A 26,972-nucleotide genomic window follows, 5' to 3' on the forward strand; every position below is an offset into this window, starting at 1 on the left:
ATTTTTTTCACATTAGTGGGCATAATAAATCACTGTTCTTTAAACAACTGTAAATATTGTTTTTAACCACTTTTATGCTTTAAAAAAAACCAGATATTTACTAATCCAGCTGGGGAAAGGTGGAATACACGTCTTCTTTCTACGCCATCTTGCCACCCCCCCTATATTTCCCCACTTGAAGCATACCTCATTTTGTGTCTAATTCTATTGTAAAATTATAAATACGTTGATTGTTGAAGCTGAGTTTGATCAGCTGGAATGTAATTGAGAAATTTGTCTTCCATTATAAATCAATTCAAACAGCTGACACATGCAGGAGATTGGGAAGAGAAACAAAAGTTTCAGATGGTGGGATCTTGAACATTTAAGACTTTCCTGGAGAAAAACAACATTCATGGGTAGAAATGGTCAGTTAATGTTTCAGATTAAAACCCTTTACCCTGACAGATGGGGAAGGACTGAAGCCTGTTTGCTTAGGTTCAAGTACAAAGCTGCAGGGGAAATTGTGGTCATGACTGTTCCTGCCAATGGGGCTTCACTGTTGAAGGAAGAATTTTCAGACACTGCAGGAGAGAAAGTTGATGATCAGGGACCAGTAGACATTACAGGTGGACCATTGAAACACAAGCTACAGTCAGGGAAGGGAAGCCCAGTAAATATTGCAGGTGAATCTTAAGATGGGGCTGTGGTCAAAGAACAATGGCTGCTCCATCACTAATGATGGCCATCAGCCTACATAGGGTTCACATTTTATTGAGAGTTTGGAAGCGAGAGTGGGTATATTATCATGGTGTCAGTTGTTATGTAGAAGTACTAAAATCTTTCAGCCTCAAAAATGTTTCATAACTGAATAAGGAAATCTGTATTTTGTCAGGATGGACTTCTGTAATGTTGGTGCTGGCCCATAATAAACATAGGTGGGTAGTGAGCCAATGCACACCTACATTTTAAACAACTTGAAATGCTGCCTGTTTCCTCTCTTCTCTCACCTGTCCTCCGTTGCTTCCATGCAATAGTTTTACCAGGTCATAGTAGAAGACTCTCAGAAGCATTAACTTAGATAGTGATCAAGCCTGAAATTGTGATAGTGGTGCTACCTGCCAATGTACAAAAATAAACAGTAGAACCACAAAATACCAAACACAGATTTTGATTCACACCAGTGGGAATAAGTGGTATCAATGTCAGGTGGACAGAGTCACCTTACTTTATACCAGAAACTCATTCGAAGGTTCAAGTGAAACAGTACAATAATTAAAGCATTTTCTTGCATACAAATCTGAAAAGCATCTCTTTGAACTTATCGTTACAAATTTATATTTTACATTTTGCATAGCTCTTGTCTAAAGACAGGAAAATTGTTGATGTCAATCAGTTATTTACATGTACAAGTCATAATTAAAAGATATAATTCCTTGCCTGGGAAGATTGCTTCCAATATACAGTAATATCCATGTTCTGTATGCCTGGTTTTAAGTCTTGAATTATCAAATGTAAATGGTTGGTCTCACAATAATATTAAGCCATCAAGGTTAACAATGTGAAGAGAAACTTCTAGACTGAGACAATATTACATTGAAACTTAAATGGCGCCTTCAGTGCTGCTGTGTGTGAGCCATTGATAACTCAAATCGTGACTGACAGGTTGTAAAGTCAATCAGCTTCATTTGCACGGGAAGCCATTTATGAATAGATTGCTCATTGTCAGGTCGCTGACTCAATCAGTAAAGTCGGTTAGCACTTCTGTGTTAAAGCCATTATGAATTTTGTAAGTCTGTTTGTGTGCTGTGCACCCAGGACATAGCTGAAGTAATTAATTTAGATGATTTGGGAGGATTAGATGATTAAATTTAATTGTCTGTCTGGGATGTGCTTATAGCCAGTAAACATGTAGCTCTCTCTGGCCCCAGTTTTGATATGTTGGAAGCAGCATACTGCAGAGACATCTGAGAGTGCATCTGCAGAATGAAATCAGCTCAGGGAGACATGGGAATAACTATCTGTTTACAAGGCACCCGCCACTCTGTGTAAAATATTTGGCCATCATGTTTCCCTTAAACTCCTTCCCACTCACATTAAACTCTTTTACTCTGGTGTGCAATGCTTTTGCATTAGGGAAAAGATTCGGATTGTTTACCCTGTCAATACCTCTCAAGACTTTATACGACTCTATCAGGTTTCCCTGCAGCTTCTTGTACTCCAGAGAAAGCAACCCAAGTTTGTCCAATCTCTCCCCATAACATAATCCTTTAAACCGGACAAAATACTGGAAACCCTCTTCTGGGCCCTTTCCAAAGCCTACATATTCTTCCTATAATGGGGTAATTGGAATTGTACTGTATACCAAGTGCCCAGTTTTATTTAGCTGCAACATGACTTCCTAACTTTTATACTCAATACCCCACCCAAGGAAGTCAAGCATACTTTCCTTTACCACCAGATCTACTTGCATGGTCACTTTCAATGAGCAATAGACCTGGACCCCCACATCCTTCTGAACATCAATGCTTTTAAAAGCCATGATATTATCTATATAAATTCCTCATACATTTGACCTCACAGAGTCCAACACCATAGACTTGACTGGATTAAACTCTTTCTCCCTAAGTATCTTTTCCAATAATTTCTCTGTCACCGGATTATCCTTTTTTTTAACCTCTATTTGAACAAAGCCACAACATGAGCTGTGCTCTAGTCCTCTCAACCTCTCCTGTCGCTAGTGAGTATGCACTGGTAGATATTTTTGTCAAGGCCACAGAAATCTCGTCAATTGCCTTTTTGGATAAATGGGATATATTCCATCAGGCCCAGGGGAATTGTACACGTTTCTGTATCATTCTGTCACCATGTAAATGCAGAACAAATCATAAAAGTCTTGAATGCTGTTGAATACTGAAGAGGTGGGGGTAGGGGGAAAGGAGAGGGTCTGAAAGGAAGGCTGGTCTGATTCAGTGAAAACCCCACGAAAGAGTGTTTGCAATGAATCAAACATTATCACCACCAGCTGCGGGCTCCCCTCCAAGAAACATACCATCCTGACTTCAAAATTTTTCACAGTTTCTTTATCATCAACTTCATCTGAATCCTGGATCTCCATTCCTATAATCCTTTAACTCCCTTCTGTTACAAAACTCGTCCAAAACTGCAGTTATTCAAGAAGATAGCTCACTGATAGTTTCATAATGCCAAGTAAGGATGGCCAATGAATGCTGGCTTTGCCACCAAGCCCATGTTCAGCTTATTTGGACAAAAGCACATCAACTTCAATTTAGTACAAGTTTATTTAAATTCCAATTGTCGCAGTACAACCCAACGAATCAGTGTTCTCTGGTCCAGAGTGCAAAGTAGTGCAAAACACATGTGGAAACATAACACATACAGATAAACAATATGCAGTAGATATTAAAATGAATATTAAAATAAATATTCATAAATAGTAGAATCACAAAGTGTTGTTTTATCAGTCATTCAGCCGTCACCCTGCCCGTGGGAATAAGCTATTCATAAGTCTGGTGGATCTGGCTCTAATACTTCTGTATCTTCATCCCGTTGGGAATAGCTGGAATGTGTTGCATGCAGAGTGGTAAACATTCTCCCTGATTTTTAAAGCACCTTTTAATCATCAATCCTGGTATCATAAAATGAAAATGAGTCAAGCATGCATTAATCCTTGCAATTTACATCATCACATGCATCAGTTTGAAAGATGCACTGAAAATGTGTATTTATAAAGTTGCATTTGTACATCATGTTATGGTCCCTGTGAGTCACTATAACCTTCCGGTACTATTCAGATTTAAGCTGCAATTTTCTTTAAACAAATGGGGAATAATAAACTTATTGGGTATGTCTTAATGGCTGTTGAAACATTATCTGAATAATAAGTGATGGAACTATCAGGGGTGTGTCAAGTGATTCACTATCCAGTTAATTCAATTTACTCCCACATCAAAAAATGTAATTATATCAAAACAATTGGAGCGGGGGAGTAGAGAAGCAGATTATTATTATTTTCAAACAGTATCCAAAAATACTTTCAGATAAGAGTTTGTGAGGCATTGTTGATTAAAAGTTTTACGCTTTTTTTTAAATTTTAGTGTGGCCCTTTGAAAATAAGAACATCATCAGAAAAATTAGGACCTGGAAAAAGTTTTCTGGCCTGTCAAGCTTGCTCTGTCACGTCATAAGATCTGGACATGTACTCGGCTCCACTTACCTGGTTATTTTTCAAAAATCGATCTATCTCTGCCTTAAATATATTAATGAGGTATCCTTGACTGCTTCATTAGGCAGAGAATTCTACAGATTCACTACACCCTGGAAGAAGCAATTCCTCCTCATCTTAAAAGAAAAGGTGGTGCTGAAACAGCAGCACTGCCATTAGTTAGGAGCCAAGGAGAGCAGGGAGTAGAGCCTCAGTGCTCCTTGCAGGGTCCAACTGCCCTGTCACTCTGCTGTCAGCTCTGTTCAGGCTTTAAATGGCCTGTTAAAGCAACTGATGGTGGTTTATTTCAAACTCCTGCCCCAAGATGGCATCACCTATTATCAGCAGTGGCCATAAGGGGATGCAAACTGAGGAGAAGTGGAGGACTGGAGCAGGGCACCAGAAAAATGGGGAGATAAACTCCTGAGAAGACCCATGGGGCAGTGACCACAGCAGCAGCCAGTTGGGGTCTCTGAGGCTGAAGAGCACACAGGGCAGCAGCTTGTTGGCGACTCAAGGTGAGGAACCAACATGAGCTACTGGCAACTTCAGTCAAAGTCCTCTGCTGGTGACTGGTTCAAGACTGGCTGACGGGTACCAGGTATCAGAACTGGGATGCAAAAGGGTGCTGGAGGCTTGCTGATCATGTCAGAGGTGTGCATCTGGAACTCGGGTTGATGGCGGATTGGCTGTGTGGTTGCTGAGGCTGTGTGAGTGCTGGAGACAAAGCCACAGACTTTCAGTTACTCTGAATGGACTCTCTACTGCTTCTCCTTCTCTGACTGTAAGGGCCTTGCAGTGAACTGGAATTCACTGTCTATGTTGTTCAGATGGCTGGCTCCTCCCTTGGCTCCACTCTCACCCACCCCCAATATAAACCCTGGTTTTCCTGCCTTACCTCAGATTCACCTGAGGACTATTGTATCTACCAGCCATTAAAAGCTATTAAAAGCATGTCTGTGCACCTCACAAGTCTCTGAGTCTCTGAGTGCAATTAGTCTCATAATAGGGCACTGGGAAATTTTTGCTGATAGTGAATCTGCCTTACTATAGATTAAAGGAAATGTTCTGTAATATCACATTTTCTGTTTTATTACATGACAATAAAATGTGAATCTTGAAATCAATTCCTCTGAATCTTGAGGCTATGTCCCCTAGTTCCAGTCTCATCTTCCAGTGTAAACAACCTCCTTGATTTTATTTTTTCTATTCCTTTCATAATTTTACATATCTCATTAAGATCCTACCTCATTCTTATGAACTCCAATGAGTATAGTCCCAGGCTACTCCATTTATCCTGATAATGTAACTCCTTCGTTTTCAGGTTGATGAACACATCTACGTGAAAAAAATGATTACGTAGGTACCGTTCTTCTAAAACAATCAGGAGGGATTTAAATTGGTGCTCAGAGATAGAAATTGATGAAGAATCATCACTAAACTTTGACACGCCCTCGAGAGATGTTGCCTTACCTGATAGTATTTCTAGCAACAGTAAGGGTTTTTTAAAATTATTTTTAATCAGTAGTGCTTTGATTAATAATTTTACCCCAAACCTGATCTTGAAAAAAAAAAGAGAACAAAATTGAAACTAAGAAGAATCAGAAATTTGTTCATTATCTGATGGCATGAAAATGTTTGCTTTAATAACCCTCTCAAAAGATAATCAGCATGGATTTTAAAACAATGGAGATATGAATTACCTGCCTGATTCTCAGAATAAACTGGCAATATTTCATTTTTAAATGTTCTAAATCTCATTTCCCATTCCTCCATTTTCTCAGTCCCCTCTACCTCGTGCCTTCTTTCAGCTTTAAAACCGTCCAGGTAAACTACTCCATTATTTCTGGTGTCTCACATACCTTCAATTTCCATTGATGATTAAGACATGGAACTGAAGCATTTCTAAGCTACCCCACTTGTTGTCAAGGGATAGCATGTTGATGAGGAAGAAAGGCATGCAGAGAAGTTTCACAATGCTTCTACAACATTCTTCAACATTTTGTCAGGCTCTTTGCAGGGAGTATGGGATCAAGGGCAGAGTCTAAGGAAAGAGATAGGCTGTTTTGGTCTGAAGTAAGGTACATTGATTTCAGTCAGAGGGTGGTGAAACTTCGGAGTTCAATTCCTCAGCGGTCATTGGAGACTCGATCATCACATTCAAATTGATTCATTTCTGGACATTAAGGGAATCGAGGAACAGAGATAGTGCAGAAAAGAGACACTGTTAGATTGGCCATGGTCTTGATTGGGACAGTAGCCTTGAAAGTCCAGATCGCCTATTTCTTCTCTGTCATATGCTCTTAGGAGAGAGAGTTAATTAGAAATTCTTTGAAGACTATGGTGAACATGGCATCGGGATATTATTTGAAATATTTTGATTGTGATCACACAGCAAAAGCTGGAGAACGGGAGAGGATGAACTGAGATGAAAGATAGTGAAATATGATCACAGCTGCTAGAAATATCACCCTCAATCCTGTTAAATTTGTTTTGCTGATGCATTTGAAGGAGGCAAATAGAATCTTAGAGGGATGTAGCATGGTCTTCAGAATCAGTGCCATCCATCAACCACTAATCCAATACTAAAGCCATATTCTAATTCTTACTAAATTCCAATCAACTCCTCCAAATTGTACCTCTCCCTCCAGGCACCAGGGAAATGTACAAACGAAGTCCTCAACGAACCTAAAAAGCCTCAAATCCTTGGATGTGCGAAGACACTGAAGCACCCAGTGGAGCCATATATGCAGGCACAGGAAAAAGATGCAAACTCCATGCAAATAGTACTCAAGGGTGGGATTGTTCAAGTTCAAGTTTATTATCATCCGATTGTAAAGTACAACCCGATACAACAGCATTCTCCGGCCCTCGATGCAAAACATTCAGACACACAACCAGACATAACACACATACAGACAAACAATACATATACAGGACAAATATCAATATATAAACATTAATAAATAAATATTGTTTAGTAAATATTAAAGTCTCCAACGGTTAGTCTCAGCGATCTTTTTGGCTGTTCAGCATTCTCACTGCCTGTGGGATGAAGCTGTTTCTCAGCCTGCTGGTGCCGGCTCTGATAAGCCTGCTCTTTCCCAATGAGATCAACTGAAAGATGCTGTGTGTGGGGTGGAAAGTGGTCCTCAATGATTTTGCATGCCCACTTCAAACCATGATCACAGTAGATCTCATTGATGGGGGGGGAGGGAAACCCCAGTGATCCTCTCTGCCACTATTATGGTCCTGTGGGTTGACCTCTGATCCAATTACCTATAGCAACCATATCACACTGTGATGCAGCTGGGCACATTGTTCTTGATAGAGCTCCTGTAGAAGGTTGATGATAGTGGGCAATAGCCTTGCTTCATTCTTCTCAGAACGTTCTTTCGCTGTTGCACCATCCTGACAAGGGAGGGGATGTTTTGTGTCCATGATCAATCATTTCTTAAGTGGACTCCAAAGAACTTGGTGTTCTCGACTCCCTCCATTACCAGGTTATTGATGTGTAGTGGAATGTGATCATTCCTGGTCCTCCTGAAGTCCATGATCATCTCCTTCATCTTGTCCACAATGAGACTCAGGTTGTTATTCTCACACCATTTCACCAGATTTTCTACCTCTTCTCTGTCATGTGACTCATCATTATTGTTGTTGAGGCCAACTACTGCCGTGTCATCTGGAAACTTGAAGACTGTTGAAGCTTGATGTGATGACGCAGTCATGAGTCGGTATTGTGAACAAGAGTGGGCTGAGCACAAACCCCTGAGGACTGAACCCAACTCTCTGGTGCCCTGAGGCAATGGCTCTACCAGTCATGTCTCTCTGTCAACCAATGTATAAGAATGATTCAAAAACAAGCTGCAGGTAAGTTGGTGCAGATTTCTGGGCTGAGAAAACATTCATGGCATATTATATTCAAAAATGAAGTTGGAGATGAAACAGTATTTCCCATTTGCAGGGAAACCAATAAAATAACTTACCATTACTTTTAAAGTAATCCAGATACACCACAGTTATTTACAGTAAATAAAATATATTTGATGTGATCTCCCCACTGCTATAAAGAATTGGTGTGCACAACTATCTCCAACTAACAGCAATGCATTTTAATAATGTGGCAATGCAAATTGGCCAGGTCACCCCTGCTGTTCTTGAACAATATGCAGGAAAGTGAATTGTATGTTCTCCTGAGAGGGATGAGAGGAGTTTATTTTAATGTCTCATCTAATGGCCAACAGGTCCAATGGTGCAACACTCGCACAGGATAGGAGAGCAACACATAAACTGCTTACTGAGTGGAGCAGCATCAGTGGAAGCAAAAAGAATTGTCAACATTCCAGGCTGGAACCCTTCATCAGAACTGAGGGTGTGCTGGAAGGTCTGGAATTATGCAGGCAGGGTGGGAGGGGTAGGACTGGAACCAGTGGGGGAATTGGTGAACCACAGAGAGGTGAAGGATGATGATCAGAGGTAGTTAACTGGCAGATACCAAATAAAGGGAGATAGAGTCAAGAGAAGTAAAGGAGTCAAGTGGTGAAAGATGAGTTACACAAGGTGAGTTGGGTAATCGGTAGGGACAAAAGGAGCTAGAGCTGGGAACCAAATGAGGAGGTGAAAAAAGTGTGATATGTGTGAAAGGAAAAGTTTGGTAGGTTTAAAGAATAGTGGGTCTGGACATAGGCTGATAGCAAAAATATTTTTTTATCAAAACAAACATAAGGTGACCGCAACAGGAATAACACATGCAAGTACTTTCAATCACACAACGCTGTATAATCAGTCACATCAGACTTAACACTACCGATACTAGCAACTGCTTATACTCTTACAAGCACAGTACAACCCAGTCACATCGGACTTAATACTACCAATTCTAGCAACTCTTTATACAGTCTAATCAGAACCAAGGATGATAATATGCTACCCGCCATTCCTTGTCTAACATGGGCACTGCTCAGATGCTATCTACAACTACAACAGTATACAACAGGCCCAACCCCAATGTGGTGCACACCTTACCAATAACTTCTCCAGCAGGGTTCGTCTCATCCAAGTATCTTTCTAAATTTCACTAATTGTCAAAAATCAAACCCATATTCACCATTTCTGCTGGCAGCTTGTTCCACACTCTGAACATCCTGAATTTCCCCTTATCATTTCATTGTTCACCCCTAGATCAGGCTTTCTTATTCTTATCCCATCCAATCTCAGTGGAAAAAGTCTGTTTACATTTATCCTATCTGTACCCATCATAATTTTCTATACTTCTTTCAAATCTCCCCTCATTCTCTGACACTCCAAGGAATAAAGTCCTAACAGATTCAAACTTACCCAATAATAAGTCCCAACAATATCCTTCTAATTTTTCTCTGCAGTCTTTCAACCTCATTGATATATTTACTGCAGGTGAGTGACCAAAAATGCACAAGATACTCCAAATTTGACCTCAGTAATATCTGGTGTAACTTTCACTTAACATCCTAACTCCTGTGTTTAATACGTTGATTTATGAAGGTCAATGTGCCAAGACCTCTCTTTATGACCCTATCTATTGTGATGCAATTTTCAAGGAATTATGATTCTGTATTTCCAGATTCCTCTGTTCTACCAGATTCTACAGTACTCTACTCTGGTTTGTTCTTCCAAAGTGCAAAACCTCACACTTGTCTGCATTAAATTTCATCTGCCATTTTGCAAACTATTTTTTTCAACTGTTCCAGATACTGCTGCAACATTTGAAAACCTTCCTCATGGTTCATTATACCCCCAATCTTAGTGTTAAATGCAAATTTGATGATCCATGTTGCTACATTATCATCTTATTCGTGGATATAGATGACAAATGACAATGGACCCCATGCCAATCCCTGAAGTACACCACTAGTCCCATTTCTACAATCAGAGAGGCAATCATCTACTTCCACTCTCTGACTTCTCTCACAAAGCCAATGTAGAATCCAATTTACTACCTTATTCTGGATAACAAGGAACTGAACCTTCTTGACCAAGCTCTCATGCATACCATGTCAAAGAGGTGATAGCTGGATACAGGTGGGAGGGTTAAATGATCTCTTACCTATTAGCCTGTACTACCCCCTCCCCACCTGCCCCTACCTCCTTCATCTTCTCTCTTTCCACCTCCAACTCCCCCAGCAACACATTATTTAGACACTTGCCTGTCTTTGCGCATACTGTAACAAAAGGCTCAAGCCTGAAAGATTAATTACCCTTTTACTTCCCATAGATGCTGCATGACCTGCTTAGTTTCTCCAGCACATTTGTGTATTCCACTTAATCCAGCATCTGCAGACTTTATTGTTTAACTTGGTACAGAATGGTAATAGTCAATTTCCTTCATCAGGTTAAGTGAAGTGATGTGTAAAAAATAATTACTGTCTTAAATGCTATTCTTCAATAAATAAATGTTATAGAAATTTACAGGCAGTACAATATCTGGTATATATAATTTCCATTTCATCAGATGCAAGGATAGACAACAGACTCGCCAAGGCAAATAGTGCCTTTGGAAGACTACACAAAAGAGTCTGGAAAAACAACCAACTGAAAAACCTCACAAAGATAAGCGTATACAGAGCCGTTGTCATACCCACACTCCTGTTCGGCTCCGAATCATGGGTCCTCTACCGGCACCACCTACGGCTCCTAGAACGCTTCCACCAGCGTTGTCTCCGCTCCATCCTCAACATCCATTGGAGCGCTTTCATCCCTAGCGTCGAGGTGCTCGAGATGGCAGAGGTCGACAGCATCGAGTCCACGCTGCTGAAGATCCAGCTGCGCTGGATGGGTCACGTCTCCAGAATGGAGGACCATCGCCTTCCCAAGATCGTGTTATATGGCGAGCTCTCCACTGGCCACCGTGACAGAGGTGCACCAAAGAAAAGGTACAAGGACTGCCTAAAGAAATCTCTTGGTGCCTGCCACATTGACCACCGCCAGTGGGCTGATAACGCCTCAAACCGTGCATCTTGGCGCCTCACAGTTTGGCGGGCAGCAACCTCCTTTGAAGAAGACCGCAGAGCCCACCTCATTGACAAAAGGCAAAGGAGGAAAAACCCAACACCCAACCCCAACCAACCAACTTTCCCCTGCAGCCGCTGCAACCGTGTCTGCCTGTCCCGCATCGGACTTGTCAGCCACAAACGAGCCTGCAGCTGACGTGGACTTTTTACCCCCTCCATAAATCTTCGTCCGCGAAGCCAAGCCAAAGAAGAAGAATTAAAGTGCAATGTGCAATTCACATCAAAGTTTCCCAAATGTAACTTTTGAGATCAATTGCTTGTGAGTATATCTTTGCAAAAATACCACTAATCTTCATGTGCTAATTAAAATGAACCTATCTGCCAGTTGTCAGTGCAATAAGGATGCTTTGTGTCCAGAAAAAGATCCTTTACCTGTCATACCGAGTATTAATTTTAGCTCTTAATCATAGTTAAACACACCATCCAATTTCCACAAGGTAAGGCATCCGGATGGTGCAGTTCAAAGGTGGGTATATGACACCACTTTAAAAAAGGATCTCCTCTATGTGCTAAACATATGACAATGGAAAATATTAGCTTTGAATTTGGCTTCTGAATAAAAACTCTATTGCTTTCAGTGGGTTGGATTTTGGATGCAAAAATTAATATCTACATGTGAGCACCATTAGCATAAGTGAGAGAAAAGTGCAGTTTAAATTTTGTTTAAATTTAGAGATACAGCATGGTAACAGGCTCTAATGACCCACAAGCTCATGATCTCCCCCCATACCACCCCCACCAAACAACCAATTAATCTAAAATCCCTGTTATGTTTTTGGAAGACATTAATTTTCTGGGGATATGCTACAGAGGCATTAGTAAGAAATTGATAAACATAGCATTATAAAAGAAAAGCTTTAGGAAGTACTGTACACAATCACAGCAAACAATCTGCATCATGTAGGTCTGTTTTTCACGGCCTCCTGAGAGATCACACAAACCAGGCATTTGGCTCCTCCTGTATGCCAGAGAGCGACCTTTTGCCTGCTGAAGGACACCTGTGGAGATTTGAGGTGCCCATGGTGAAACATGTCAAGAAAGAGACAACTGGGAGAAATGAAGTCAGGATTGGGAACTTCCAGAATCCATGGGTCTAATAACAACTACTTGTGGCAGCTGAAATATTTTTCACTATTTTCATCTAGTAAATTGACCTGCGTAAAGTGGAATTGGATTTTTTTCCTTTCATTTTAATGATAGAGCATGCAACCCATCTCACCCAGTTACACCCAATCAACCTACCTAGAGGGTGGGAGGAAACTGGAACACCCAGAGAAAAGCCATGGTGCTCTTGGGGAGAATAGCTTCAAACCCGTTGGTGAGGTAATAGCAAAAACACAAAAATGTTGGTGAAACTCAGAGGGCCATGTAGCATCCATAGGAGGTAAAGAAAGATATATAACCAACATTTCAGGCCTGAGCTCTACTTTAAGGCTGTAGTAACTCTCTGCTAATGGTGACCAAAATTAATGGTTATCTTTATCATATTACATAATCCTAAGAATAAGGTGATAAGATCTAAAAATACTCCCCTCTCTTTCATCCGATGAGACTTGCCCAGAATGCTAACTTGGTTGGCATGGGTAAGTTGGGTAGAATGGTGCACACCATACTGTATAGCTCTCTGATTCTTTCCCCTAAAGAGAGTCAGAGTTCTTAAGTGCAAGAAATTGGCTGAAAGGGTTCAGGAATGATTTATTAACTACCAGAAACTTCAGTCAAGGTTATTAAAGGTCATAAGCACAGTTACATTTAACGATAATATATCCATGGGTCATCACGTTTCCTACTGCTCTGCATGGCAATGAGCTATGAATCTGCAGAGTGAAATTGGTTGATTGATTGCAATCTTTGGGGTACAACTGAAATGAGCCGAGATGAATAGAGACGATCCCTCCTGGATTCAGGAGTTCCCATGCAGTTACAACATTGGGAGCCGAACAGGAGCGTGGGTCCTCTATCGGCATCACCTACACGTCCTACAAAGCTTCCATCAGCGCTGTCTCCGCTCCGTCCTCAACATTCATTGGAATGACTTCATCACCAACATCGAGCTGGCAGAGTCCGCAAGCATCGAATCCACGCTGCTGAAGACCCAACTGCGCTAGGTGGGTCACATCTCCAGAATGGAGGACCATCGCCTTCCCAAGATCGTGTTCTATGGCGGGCTCTCCACTGACCACCGAGACAGAGGTGCACCAAAGAAGAGGTACAAGGACTGCTTAAAGAAATCTCTTGGTGCCTGCCCCATTGACCACTGCCAGTGGGCTGATCTCACCTCCAACCGTGCATCTTGGCGCCTCACAGTTCGGCGGGCTGCAACCTCCTTTGAAGAAGGCCGCAGAGCCCACCTCACTGACAAAAGACAAAGGAGGAAAACCCAACACCCAACCCCAACCAACAAATTTTCCCTTGCAACCGCTGCAACCGTGCCTGATTATCCCGCATCAGACTTGTCAGCCACCAACGAGCCTGCAGCTGACGTGGACATTACCCCTCCATAAATCTTCATCCGCGAAGCCAAACCAAATAAGAAGAAGAAAGAAGAAGACAACATTGGGACTATCCAACAATATGGAATATTGACAGCATGTGCTTTCTTCACTAAAAGTAGGACAAATCCAATTTACTTGATCCTTATCCAATCGATCCATTCTCAATCATCAGAAAAATAATGGTGGTCATCAACAGAGCCTTCTAGCTACACTTACTCATTCATTGATCCCAGATATATACCTTCGGACTGCATGGACTGCTTATCTCCAGAGAACCTATCACAACTTCGTTCCACACACGGACCCAATCAATGACTTGGAAAAAAAAAGTTAAGCGATTGTCTTTGGCATTCAGATAACATTTGGTAAGCCTCAGGAAATCACTGCAGGAGATGCTTACATCAGTATCCTCAGCCAAGTCATAAGATGAAGAGATCAGAACACAAGAAAAAGGAGCAGAAGGATATCTTCTGGTCCATTGATGGCTGATCTGGTGTGGACTCAGTTTCACCCTCCTACATTTTCCCCATAATCTTTAATTCCCCTCATGTGCAAAAATCTATCTAGATTTCAGATTTATTGATCACTGGGATATTTTTTTCCTGTGGGTGAGGCAGAATTATCACTTATTGGTAGTCCAATAAATCTGTACATAGAATATACATATAAACAAATAAAGAATTGTAAACAGATAATGAATGTGAACAAAATGACTGTGCAGTACAGAGAGAATTTTTTTTACAAATCAATGAAGTCAACAGGTGAGTCCCTGATTGAGTTTGTCATTGAGGCGTCTGATGGTGGAGGGGTAGCAGCTATTCCTGAACCTGGTGTGCAAGTCTTGTGGCACCTATAGCTCTTTCTAATTGCATCATTAAAATATTTGATGAGACAGCCACTACCTTTGCTGTGGGCAAAGAATTCTACTACTCTCTAGGAAAAAAACAGTTCCTCCTCATCTCTGTCCTAAATCTACTCCCCTGGCTTTGTTTGGTAGTTTTAGTCTCCAATACCAGTGAAAACAACTTTCTTGCCTTTACCTTACCTTATATAATATTAAATGTTTCCATAAGATCCCCTCTTATTATTCTGAATTCCAGCCAGTGTACTCCCAGGATACTTAATCTCTGCTTGCAGGCTAACTTCCTCATCTTCGGAATCAACCTGGTGATATTCCTCTGCATCTCCTTCAAAGCCAGTACATATATCTTTTATTACGCAAGAAGATAAGGACAGTACACCAGATGCAGCCCCACCAGTGCCCTTTACAATTACAACAGAACCTCCTTGTCTTAAATTCAATTCCTCTAGCAATGCATGATAATGCTGTGGTGGAACATGGTATCTCTGGCATGTCCAGGAATAATGTCACTGGGCTGGGCAGGCTGGCCCGCCTTCTGTACCTGTAGCCCCTCCCCATAAGATCCCTCAGTAAAGGCTGAGAACCCTAATCTCCTCCCTCATACCTGCTTTTGACACGAGCCTGCAGCATGTAGAGGCATGTTTAGGTTTACTAATTAATAAAGCCTTTGACTACTTCCTTTGTGTCTGCGGGTGGTCACAAATGCTCCATTTGTGTTTTGATTAACTGCTGCACCTGCAAACCAACCTTTTTTGCAATTCATACACAAGCTCGTCCAAGTCTCTCTGCACAACATCAGAAGGTTTATCCTCTTGAAAATGTAGTTTTGTGTCTTGTCTCACATTGATGGTTCTTGTTTAAAATTGTTCCAGAATCCTGCTACATACTGGATAAGCAACAAAAGGACTGCAATCAACCAGTGGCCTATGAATGATATGAAAAACTGATTAATATATGGCCTCAGGAATCAATTTGCTGAGGTGATTTATTTGCATCTAAAATATAAAACAAGCAAATTGCAAACAGTTGAAAATCGTGAAAAAGTATTTGTATGTCTTTGGGTATTAACTGAGGCATTTAACTCATGGTTGTTAGAAATTACCTTTAAATTAGAAAATAAGCATGTGACCAAGTGAGCAATGAAAGTTGCTTTCTTTCAATTTCTATTCAGAACAGGTTGATTTGAATTTGAGAGCAAAAAAAAATGCAAGTGTTTATGGCAAAGGAGTAAGTAAGCTAAAGTTTCTGGACTTCCAAGAAACTTCAAAGTTGTAGGCAGATAAAGTTCTAAGCAGGTTCAAGTGCCAATTGATGAAGTAGACAAAGACAATGTGGTCAAACAATAATCATGGCTTTTATTAGTAGAAACTCATGGTACAATAATGAAAGACAATAGATGCATATACAGTTATATCCAAGGGGAGTTGTGAAAAATCACACTAAGAAATGACTGGCTATTGACTACAGCCAGATAATCAACTGTTACACTAACCTGGATGCCTACCCCCTGCCACGCATCAATGAAATGATTAATCAGATAGTGTAATACAAAGTGTACTCCACTATCGACCTCAAAGCAGCTTACCACCAAATCCCCAATAAAAAAAAGGAACAACCCTATGCAGCCTTTGAGGCTGATGGGGGGGGGGGGGGGGCGGGGGAGTTATACCAGTTTAAAAAGGTACCTTTTGGAGTCACTAATGGTGTGTCAGAGTTTCAGAGGGACATGGATAAGATTGTTAGGAAGAATGAGTTATAGGGTACGTTTCTCTATCTAGGTAATGTCATAATCTGTGGGAAAACACAGGCTGAGCATGACAACAACTTTAAGAAATTTTTAGCAACAGCTAAAGAATTCAACCTTATATTTAATGAGGGCAAATGTGTGTTCAACTAGACAAAGCTGCCCATTCTGGGCTACATTGTCTGCAAGGGCGAAATCTGCGCCGACCCGGAAAGAATGGCCCCCCTTAAGAATTTTCCACCCCCAGACTCAGCAAAAGCCCTTAAAAGGTCTTTTCCTTCTACTGCAAATGGGTTCAGGACTACGCCACGAAGGCACACCCTCTGTTTGACACTATATCTTTTCCTCTCTCTCCACTGGCCTTGAAGGCTTTCGAGAAAATTAAAGCTGATATTGCCAAAGCTGCTAATAAAATTGAAGTGCCGGTTGATGAAGTAGACAAAGATGATGTGGTCAAACAATAATCATGGCTTTTATTAGCAGAAACACATGGTATAATAATGAAAGACAATAGATGCAAACACAGTTATATCCAAAGGGAGCGTCCTTAACAGTAGAGATAATGCACATCCAAAGTTAGTACAGCAAGGCTCACTAGAGGGGAGACAGGCAGCTTTACAGACATTCATCACACAGGCCCAGAAGACTAATGAAATCGACAAATTTTAATATTACCATATAACCATATAACAATTTACAGTACGGAAACAGGGTATATCGACCCTTTTAATCCGTACTGATCAACGTGAAACTCCACTAGTTCCACCTATCCACTCCCTTGCCCATAACCCTTCAACCCCCTCACGACCATGTACTCATCTAACCTCCTCTTAAATGACAGATTTGACCCTGCCGCAACTACCTCTTCCAGAAGATCATTCCACTCAGCCACCACTCTCTGAGTGAAGAAGCATCCTCTTAAATCCTCCTAAAGTTTTTCCCCCTAACCCTTAACTTATGACCCCTTGTTCCAATCTCCCCTACCCTTAAGGGAAAGAGCCTATTCACATCTACTCTGTCTATTCATTTCATAATTTTAAATGCCTTTTTCGAATCCCCTCTCAACCTTCTACGCTCCAATGAATAAAGTCCCAATCTACTCAATCTTTCTCCATATTCAAGATACTGCAATCCAGGCAACATTTTCATAAACCTTTTTTGCACCCTCTCTGCCTTATTTATATCCTTCCTATAATTTGGAGACCAGAACTGCACACAATACTCCAAACCTGGCCTTACCAATCTTTTACATAATACTGAATGACACACTGTTGTCATTCTTCATCTTGTTTCTTTAAAAGCTTGTAATACTAAGAGTAGATAAATTTTGCACAAGTTATTTGTCCAAAAATTAATTATTTACATAGCTGTAGTATTCAGCACATAATTGTCAACAAGTTGACCTTAGGCTGAGACAAAATAAGAGGGCCCCACCTACCCTTTAAGGTAGATATAACCCATCCAGTGCTACTACTATGAAGAAAAACAGGGACATTCTCCTAAGTAAGGGTGACATGGTTAGCACAAAACTATTGACAGCACCAGTGAACTGGGTTTGAATCTGCTACTGTCCACAAGGAATTTGTACTTTTTTCTGTGTCCACTTGGGTTTCTTCCAGGTGCTTTGGTTTCCTTCCATATTCCAAAGATGCACAAGGTTTGTAGGTTCATGGATGTAATTGAGGGTAATGGGCCCATTGGTTGGAAGGGCCTGTTACAATGCTGCATCTCTTAAAAATTAAATCTAATTAATTTTAAATTAGACATACAGCAAAGTTAAAGGCCATTTAAGCCTACGAGTCTGTGCCACCCAATTTACACCCAATTAACTTACACCCCCAGTACATTTTGAATGGTAGGAGGAAACCACAGCCCCCAGAGGAAACCTATGCAGACACAGGGAGAACATACAAACTCCTTACAGACAGCGTGGGATTTGAACACCAGTCACGACCACTGCGCTAACTGCTACGCCAACTATGTCAGCCCTTCTTGGTTTGTAGACCAAGGTTCAAAACAGAAATTGAATTTTGCTGTGTCATCTTTCCTTATATTCAACAATGACTGCATTTTTCTTCGAAAGCACTTTGTGGGTGGTAAGGTAATTTGTGATATCCTGAACCCATGAAAGGTGCTAATGCTTGTACAGTATGTAATGATAGTGATCACATTTGTATGGCCACTAGTAAGGACTTGATTGTAGTTCCCACTTGATTAGACTTGGCTGTCAGGAGGGCAGCTCTGACACAAAGCAAGAGGCAATATGTTAGATCTGTAATGGAGGGATATAGCCTTGTGACATGTCTCGTGGTACTGTTTACAACATCTTTAAAGTAAAGAAACTTTTTCTTCATCCATGTGTTGTATAAGAACTCACAAATACAAATACAAGATGAAACATAGTGTCAGAAGTGGGATGAAGGAAATTAGAAGGAAATGTAATAAAAGGAAAATCTAAAGTCAGCAACTCATCAGTGAAGAGAAGCTAACAAAGAAAAAATGGAAGAATTATAACCACCAGTGAAACTTCAGCTGACAGGAAATGTGGCTGAAAATTAGAACAGATTTAAACAGCATTTTGGATTGTATTTAGTGGCAGTTGGAGCTGATGAGAAAAGTGATAAAGTGAAAGTGTCAGTTTTCTTAAATGTCATGGGTGATGAAGCCCTGGAGTTGTATAATAACTTCACATTTGCTGCTGAAGGAGGCAAAATGAAATTGGAAAAAATAATGGAACAGTTTGAGGCATACTACATACCTAAACATAATGTGTCATTTGAGAGGCACAGGTTTTCACGTGTACAGAAAACAGAAGAAAGTATTGATCAGTATGTGAATGAATTGAGAAACAGAAGCAAAATGTGTGAATTTGGTTGACTGACTGACTCGCTGATAAAAGGCAGATTTGTGTGTGGTATTCCAGATAATAGTTTAAGGTAAAGACTGCTAAGAGAGCAAAATTTAGACCTGGAAAAAGCCATAGCACTTTGTAGGGCTGCAGAAACTGTAAAATCGCAGGCAAAATAGCTATACAGTTAAACTATCTGCAACATGGATGCAGTGAGCAAGAACGGACATAAAGTGTTTAACAAAAGCATGCCAAAGTAGAAAGAGAGGCATGGCCAGCAAATAAAAATGAAAGGGACAAAGCAATTTTGTCGATGTGGTACACACCTACCAAAAAAGTGTCCAGCATATGGTAAAGCATATAATATGTGCAACAAAAGCAACCATTATGCCCATTGCTGTAGGAACCAAGTGCAACAAACCAAGGTTCATGCTGTAGTTGAAAGGGAGATAGAGGAATTCTATGTAGATGTTCTGACTGAAAACAAGAAAACAGAAACTGGATGTTGAGATTAAAAGTGAATGACATATACATTTCAGTTAAATTAGATACTGGAGCACAAATTAATGTAATGTCAGAGATTGATTTTAAGAAGATTAGACCCAGGCTAAAGATGTATGGAACAAAAGTGAAGGTGACAGGATATTCAGGTACCAGTGCAAGGAGAATGCACGGACAAAGTGAAACACAAGGACAAAGAGCACATGCTAACATTCATCATAGTGCCAAAGGAAGTACAGGCCATACTTGGTTTAACAGCCTGTGAGAAATTGAACCAGGTAAAAAGTGTCCTCATTGTGGAAAGCAAAGGAGAGACAGTCTATGATTAACTCATGACTGCCTTCCTGGAGAACACCCAATCAAAGTGGATAAACGTGTGCCATCAATAATACATCCATGCAGAAAAGTTCCATTTGCATTTCAAAAGCAAATGAAGGCAGAGTTGGACAGGATGGAAAGCCTAAACGTGATTCAAAAAATAGATGAGCCAATGGAGTGGATGAGTTTACTCATCATTGTGGACAAGAAGAATGGAAAGCTTAGAATTTGCTGTGATCCAAGAGATCTAAACAGAGCAATAAAGAGAGAATGCTTTAAGCTTCCGATGCGTGAAGAAATCATTTAACAGTTTACAAATGCAAAGTTTTACAGCAAGTTAGATGCATCATCAGGTTTTTGGCAGTTAAAATTGGATGAAGCAAGTTCAAGACTGTGCATGTTCAATAGTCCATTTGGCAGATACAGATTCCTAAGGTTACCATTTGGAATTGCCTCAGCTCCTGAATTGTATCACAAAATTATCCATATGGTCTATGAACACCTGGCTGGAGTTGATACCTCAATGGATGACATAATTTTATGGGGAAACCACGAGAATGGAGCATGATGAGAGACAAAGAAAAGTGCTGGAAGCAACAAGGAAAGGAAACCTGAAGCTGAATAGAGATAAATGCCAGCTCGGAGTGACAGAACTAACATTTGTAGGAGATATTATTGGCAGTGAGGTAATCAGACCAGATTCCAGAAAGGTGTCTACAACTGGGGGCATGTAAAGGCCACAATGCAAAAAGACATACAGATGTTTAATGGAATGGTCAACTATATGGGTAAATTCATATCCAACCTCTCCGAAAAGAAGGCTCCATTGAGAAAACTAATAGAAAAGAACATTGAATGGGAGTGGAATCATGAACATGAAAAGTCATGGAGTGAACTAAAGAAACAGCTCACAGAGGAACCAGTTCTGAGGTTTTATGACCCAGTGAGACCTATCAAGATATCATCAGATGCATCACATAGTGGGCTTGGTGCAGTTCTTCTGCAAAAATATGATACGCAACCCATTACATATGCATCATGCGTGATGACTGACGTGGAGATGCGATACACTCAAATTGGAAAGATGCTGCTCAGCATCACATGCGCTTGTGAAAGATTTCATCAGTTTGTGTCAGGACAGACAATCTGTGTAGAGACTAACCATAAGCCCTTGATTGCATTGTTGCAAAAGTCATTAAATTAATGTCCACTTAGAATACAAAGAATGATAATTAGGCTGCAATGCTATATACTGAATGTAGCATACACTCTGGGTCAGCTAATCTACACAGCAGACAAGTTGTCTAGAGCTGTTGACACGAGAGAGCCCGCAAACACCAAAATAGATGAAGACATGAATGCCTTTGTGGATATGATCACAAGTGCACTGCCCATATCAGATGCAAAAATGGAGCTCATAAAGTCAGAGACAAACAAAGATAAAACACTGAGATAACTGAGAAAAAAACATCTTGGATGGATGGCCCAACATGAAGCAGGACTGCTCACCTGACATTTCAGAGTACTGGAACTGCAGGGCAGAACTATCAGTGGTTGAAGACATAATCTACAAAGGAAGTAAAATCCTTAACCCAAAGAGTCTGAGAAAAGGGATGCTAAAAAGGATCGATGGAGGAAATCTTGGAATCGAAAAATGTAAGAGAAGAGCATGAGAGGTAATGTACCGGCCCAAGAATCAAGAATGATATAACAAATGAAGTGTCAACCTGTACAATATGCCAGAAATATCAAGCAAGCAATCCTGCAGAACCACTAAAGCCACACCCAGCACCATAGAGATTTTACCGGAAGGTAGGCACTGACCTATTCGAATATCAAGGGAAGGACTATCTTGTAGTCACAGACTATTACTCCTAATATCCAGAGGTGTATAAACTGAACACCTGTAATAGCAGGTATGAAAGCCATATTCTCCAGACACGGCGTGGCAAGCGAGGTCTTCACAGACAATGGACCCCAGTTTTGCAATTTAAAGTTCCGACAGTTTGCCAAAGAGTGGGACTTTGTACACACCACGTCAATTCTTCATTTTCCACAGTCCAATGGTCTAGTTGAAAAACCGGTACAGAAATTGAAAAGACTCATGAACAAAGCAAAAGACAGTGGAACAGACTTCTACCAGAGCATGCTAGTAAACCGCACAATGCTGCTCAATTGTGGTATGTCACCTGCACAACTCCTTATGGGATGTAAGCTAAGACCAAACCTACTCATTCAGGAGAACCTCCTAAAAACAAAAAGGTGGGGGGGGGGGCAGGGGAGAGTGAGGAAGTTCAAAGAACAACAGAAAGAAAAGCAAAAGTATTACTTTGACAGAGGAACCAAAAACCTACCGGAACTTTACACTGGTGACCAAATAAGGCTAAAAGACAAAGCAAACTTATGGATTCAGAAGGGAACTGTCCTTAGTGAAGTCCATCCAAGATCATACACCATTCAGACAAATAAGGGTGCTGTTCTGCGAAGCAATCATCGAGATCTTCAAATGGGACCAGACGCTGTAGATGGAAACATGGATACTGTTGAACAACCTGAATGAACACCTGAGAAGGCATCGTCAGAGGCTACAACTCAGATTCAAGGATGTGAATCATCGTAAGAGACTCATTGAGCAAATTTAAAGACTCTGCTTATAGAATGAAGTAGTACTATCTTATTCACCCTTCAAGTTTTAGTGTACATAAATGTGAACACACAAAACAATGAAAATGTAAGTTCCTGACGTTAAAGTTAAAATTGCCGAGTTATACAAAGAAAACATGTTAGTTAAAAGTAAGCTACTTTTGTTTTAAGGAAGGGAGATATAATGGTAGTGATCTTGTTTCTATGGCCACTAGCAAGGCCTTGATTATAGTTACAGTTTGAGTAGACGGTTGCCAGCAGGGGGCTGACACAGATCAAGAGGCAGTATGTTAGATCTGTAATGGAGGCCAGCAGCCTCATGGTATGCCTCATTGGTGCTGTTCACAACAACTTTAAAGTAAAGAACCTTTTCCTTCATCCATATGTTGTCTAAGAAGTCACACATACAAATACAAGATGAAACACAGTACAACTCCAATTATCAAAATGCTCAGGATGTCAAATATGTCAAATAAACTTTTTTTTTGGAGAACCGGTCATTTTTTATAAATAGCCCAGTAACAACAGCAAATCCCTTGTAGCAGCGTTTAAACTACAACAAACAACAAGGGACGGCTTTTTAAGCATAAAAATAATGTTTAATTCTCACCAAAGAAATACTGGCTGCCACTGATCACTGACACCTCCCAAATGAGCCACATTCCTGATGGGAGCTCAAGGTCCCTACTTCTGCCAGGAGCCAGAGATCCCCACACCTGCTGGGAGCCCGAATTTCCCGCTCCTGCAGGAACCCTGAGGTCTCGCTCCTGCCTAGGAGCCTGAAGTCCCTGGTCCTGCCCAGAGCCAGACTGACCTGCTCCTGCCAGGAGGCCACTCTCCTTGATGATGCTGGGATAAGGGATTCTTCTGACCGCTTGCAGCTGGGAAACAGTGGCACACACTTTGAAAGGGAAAGTTGGAGAGGGAAGTCAATAGGGGAAAGTAAGGAAGAACTGGAAAGAGAGAGGGGAGGGGATTACCTGAAACAAGGACAATCATTGTTCTAATTTCATGCTGAGTGTATTTTTTTCAACCTTTGAGGTCAGTAGGGCTCCAAAAAAAACTGAATAAATGAGGATTTCTGATTTGTTTTGCATATCCTCATTTATCTGATTTTGGATAATTGAAGTTGTACTGTCCTTTATTTCTTAATTCCTCAATTCTTAACATCTGAAATTATGTGAGTGTGAGCTCAACAACTTTAAGAGATGAATGCATTAAAACTGAAAATGATCAGAATGTTCCAAGCATTAATTTTATAGAGAAAAAAGCAATTTTGCTCTGTCTGAATTTTAGAAGATGCTTTAACCTTAATAAGATTCACAGCAAACTTGGACTGTTCTTATATTTACTTTCCCATTAGTATTCAGAACCAACACCAGCGAGTAAAGTTCATTGAAAATGTGCTTTTATTTTCTTCTTTACCACTGTGATCATCATCTGCTTCTTTGACATTGAAGTTTTAAACATCATTTATATTTGCAATGTATGTCATGAACTTCAGAGCACAGAATTTGATCTGCTTTATACTGATGGAATTGAAAACTCATTCTATCAATTCATATAACTGAATATGCAAAATTACTGATTGTTTTTAGATCAGATTATAGGGACATTAATTTCTTTTTTTGGACAGCATCAAATAACTAGATTATTCCATAAATCAAAGAAGGGAAATCTTCAGTAGCCTTTCATCATTAGACAAACATTCTAGTGAGATGAGACTTTTACGTGTCGCTGAAATTGTCATTATCCATTTTAAAAATGATACTGTGGAATAAGGAGATGCTGTTTTCATTATTTTTTGCTCAAACCAAGTCTTGTGTCAGCTTTTTAAGGTATATTTGTTTTTCTCGTTAGCTCATATCTATGGAGCAGATTTAAAATAATGGTAGCAATTGGAAGTTCATAAAATAATCAACAAATGTGTCACCATCCAATATCCAACAAGCAGAAACATATTAGTAGGTAATTACATGTATAACTAAACAATAACCACATATGTACATGACAAAATATACACTTGCATATATATACATAGTGTGTGTGAGTGTGTGTGTGTGTGTGTGAGTGTGTGTGTGTGTGTGTGTGTGTGTGTGTGTGTGTGTGTGTGTGTGTGCGAGCGTGCGTGCGTGCGTGCGCGCAAGTCTTTATTTCTTTCCCCTAAAGCAGTGGTTCCCAATCTTTTACTTTCCACTCACATACCACTTTAAGTATTCGCTATGCTATAAGTGTTCTGTGATTAGTAAGTGATTGCTTAAGGTGGTATGTGACTAAGAAGGCATGCCAATGCTTCTACTTCCTCATGAGTCTAAGGAAATTTGGCATAGTCTGGTGTCCCTCAATTACTTTAACAAATGCAACACAAAAACTACCTTGTTAGGATGTATCACGTCATAGTTCAGGACCTACGTCACACATGAGACGTCACACATAAGATACAGATAAATGAAGCCAGGGGAAGTATATTGGCATGGATTGAGGTTGGTTAATTGGCAGAGAGTTGGGATAAATGGATGTTTTTCTGATTGGCAGACAGTGATAAGTGGGGTGCCACAGGGGTCAGTACTGGGCCCACACTGTTCACCATTTACATTGAGATTTGGATGAGGGGACAGAGTGTAGTGTAGCTAAGATTGTAGAGGATACTAAATTGAGTGGAAAAGCAAATTGTACAGAGGATGTGGAGTGACTGCAAAAGGATTTAGTTAAGTTAGTTGAGTGGGAAAAGGTCTGGCAGATGAAGTACAACATTAGTAATTGCAAGGTTATCTAAGGTTCAGTTAGATTTTTACATAATAAGGAATTAAGGGATATGGGGGAAAAGGCAGGTCAGTGAAGTTGAGTCAATGATCAAATCATCCATGATCTTATTGAATGGCGGATGGGCCGAATAGCCTACTCCTGCTCCTATTTCTTATTATGACCACAAGAAACTGCCTCGCCACTTCGAAAACCAACTTCCAAAAGGACTCATCCCATTCTTGTCTCACTCTCCTCTCCCTCCAACTGCTGGGAAGATGATTCAAGAGCATGAAATCACACACCACATGATTCAAGGAGAGTTTCTACCCCATTACCATCAGACTACTGAACAAGACTCACAGTAGTTGAACAGATCCCTCATGATAATTCTCTTCTTTGTGCTCTGTTTATTTTGCTATGCTTAAATATCGATAGACTTGCTAGTCGCATGCAAAACAAACCTTTTCACTACCGTGGCACCCATAGCAGTTAATATAAACTTGATCTTGACTATAACGTGCAGGTTTTCAACATAGTGGTTGGATATGAACATGGATAACACATTGTAGATTTATTTGCTGACACTACTTTGATGATAAAGAAACAGAAGCTTAAGTATGAAGTACAAGGGTAGTGACAAGGTTAACTCTACTGTTGAGAGCTCCAGTCTAATCTAACATATATTTATGCATGTCTGTTTATTTATCTGTTCTACATGCAAATCAATATGGAACATTCTCAAAATGTCCAAGGAGGTTCAGTAGGGGTAACATTTGATGCTGAATGTCATGACCACATTGAATTTAACCTTTAAGGTTATATGAAGTTCAAAAGTTTTTTTAAAATGAACTTGCATCAGGGACACCTCGATTAGTTTATGTGCTGTACATCAATGTACATTCAGTCCATGTAGTCAACAACTGAATGTTTTATTTCCCAGGCAATGCCACGTATCCTGCTAGTGTAAAATATATAGACTGAATAGAGGAACCATTAGAGAAATTGCATCAAGGACTGCTTCCGGAGATCCATTCCCTGCAGAGTACCTCCAGGCCATATTCAACTGAATTACTGTGCTAAGCATAAGAAAGAAAAAAAAAATCACATCAGCACGATGCAAATTTTCACAGGCATGATTGAGGAAAACGCCTCTGTGATCTCTAATTTAATGGATATGTTCAGGTAATCTATTACATTTAAAATACATGCAAATATAGATCACTTTGTTTGAATGCTTTTGTGGATCACAATTGTTAGAAACAACAAAATTGCACATGTATTATTTGCTTAATTAACAATATCCAGTCAATATAAATAGGAATTTACAGGAACATGTGTGGGATGCTTCAGTTTTTTTGCTATTATTAACATTGTTATTTTCCCATGGACTCAAAGTGGAACATCAATAATTTAGTTATGCAGCAACTGTGGCATCCATATTTCATATTTCTGGTATTTTTTTCTCTCTCCACCCTTTATAATGATCTACTTCTATCTAGACCTATTCTGGACAGAGTGTCGCAACTGTGCACCAGAGTTCCACTCTCTGTCTTGGTCCCCATG

The 26,972-nt window shown here is 40.3% G+C and overlaps 2 long non-coding RNA genes across 2 annotated transcripts; one reads left to right on the forward strand and one right to left on the reverse strand.

Annotated features, from left to right (window-relative positions):
* Positions 1-3,262: 3,262 nt before the first annotated feature.
* On the reverse strand, positions 3,263-9,718 carry LOC138764816 (uncharacterized). Its single transcript, XR_011358326.1, has 3 exons — positions 9,545-9,718; positions 5,452-5,542; positions 3,263-3,628 (listed from the first exon to the last, which is right to left on the reverse strand). It is a non-coding gene; the product is annotated as an uncharacterized lncRNA (long non-coding RNA).
* Positions 9,719-10,066: 348 nt separating this feature from the next.
* Positions 10,067-26,582, forward strand: LOC138764851 (uncharacterized). The gene is made up of 3 exons (XR_011358332.1): positions 10,067-10,264; positions 15,483-15,590; positions 26,350-26,582. It is a non-coding gene; the product is annotated as an uncharacterized lncRNA (long non-coding RNA).
* The last annotated feature ends 390 nt before the right edge of the window (positions 26,583-26,972 follow it).

The sequence above is a fragment of the Narcine bancroftii genome, chromosome 1 (assembly GCF_036971445.1).
Source record: "Narcine bancroftii isolate sNarBan1 chromosome 1, sNarBan1.hap1, whole genome shotgun sequence".
Taxonomy (NCBI): Eukaryota; Metazoa; Chordata; class Chondrichthyes; order Torpediniformes; family Narcinidae; genus Narcine; species Narcine bancroftii.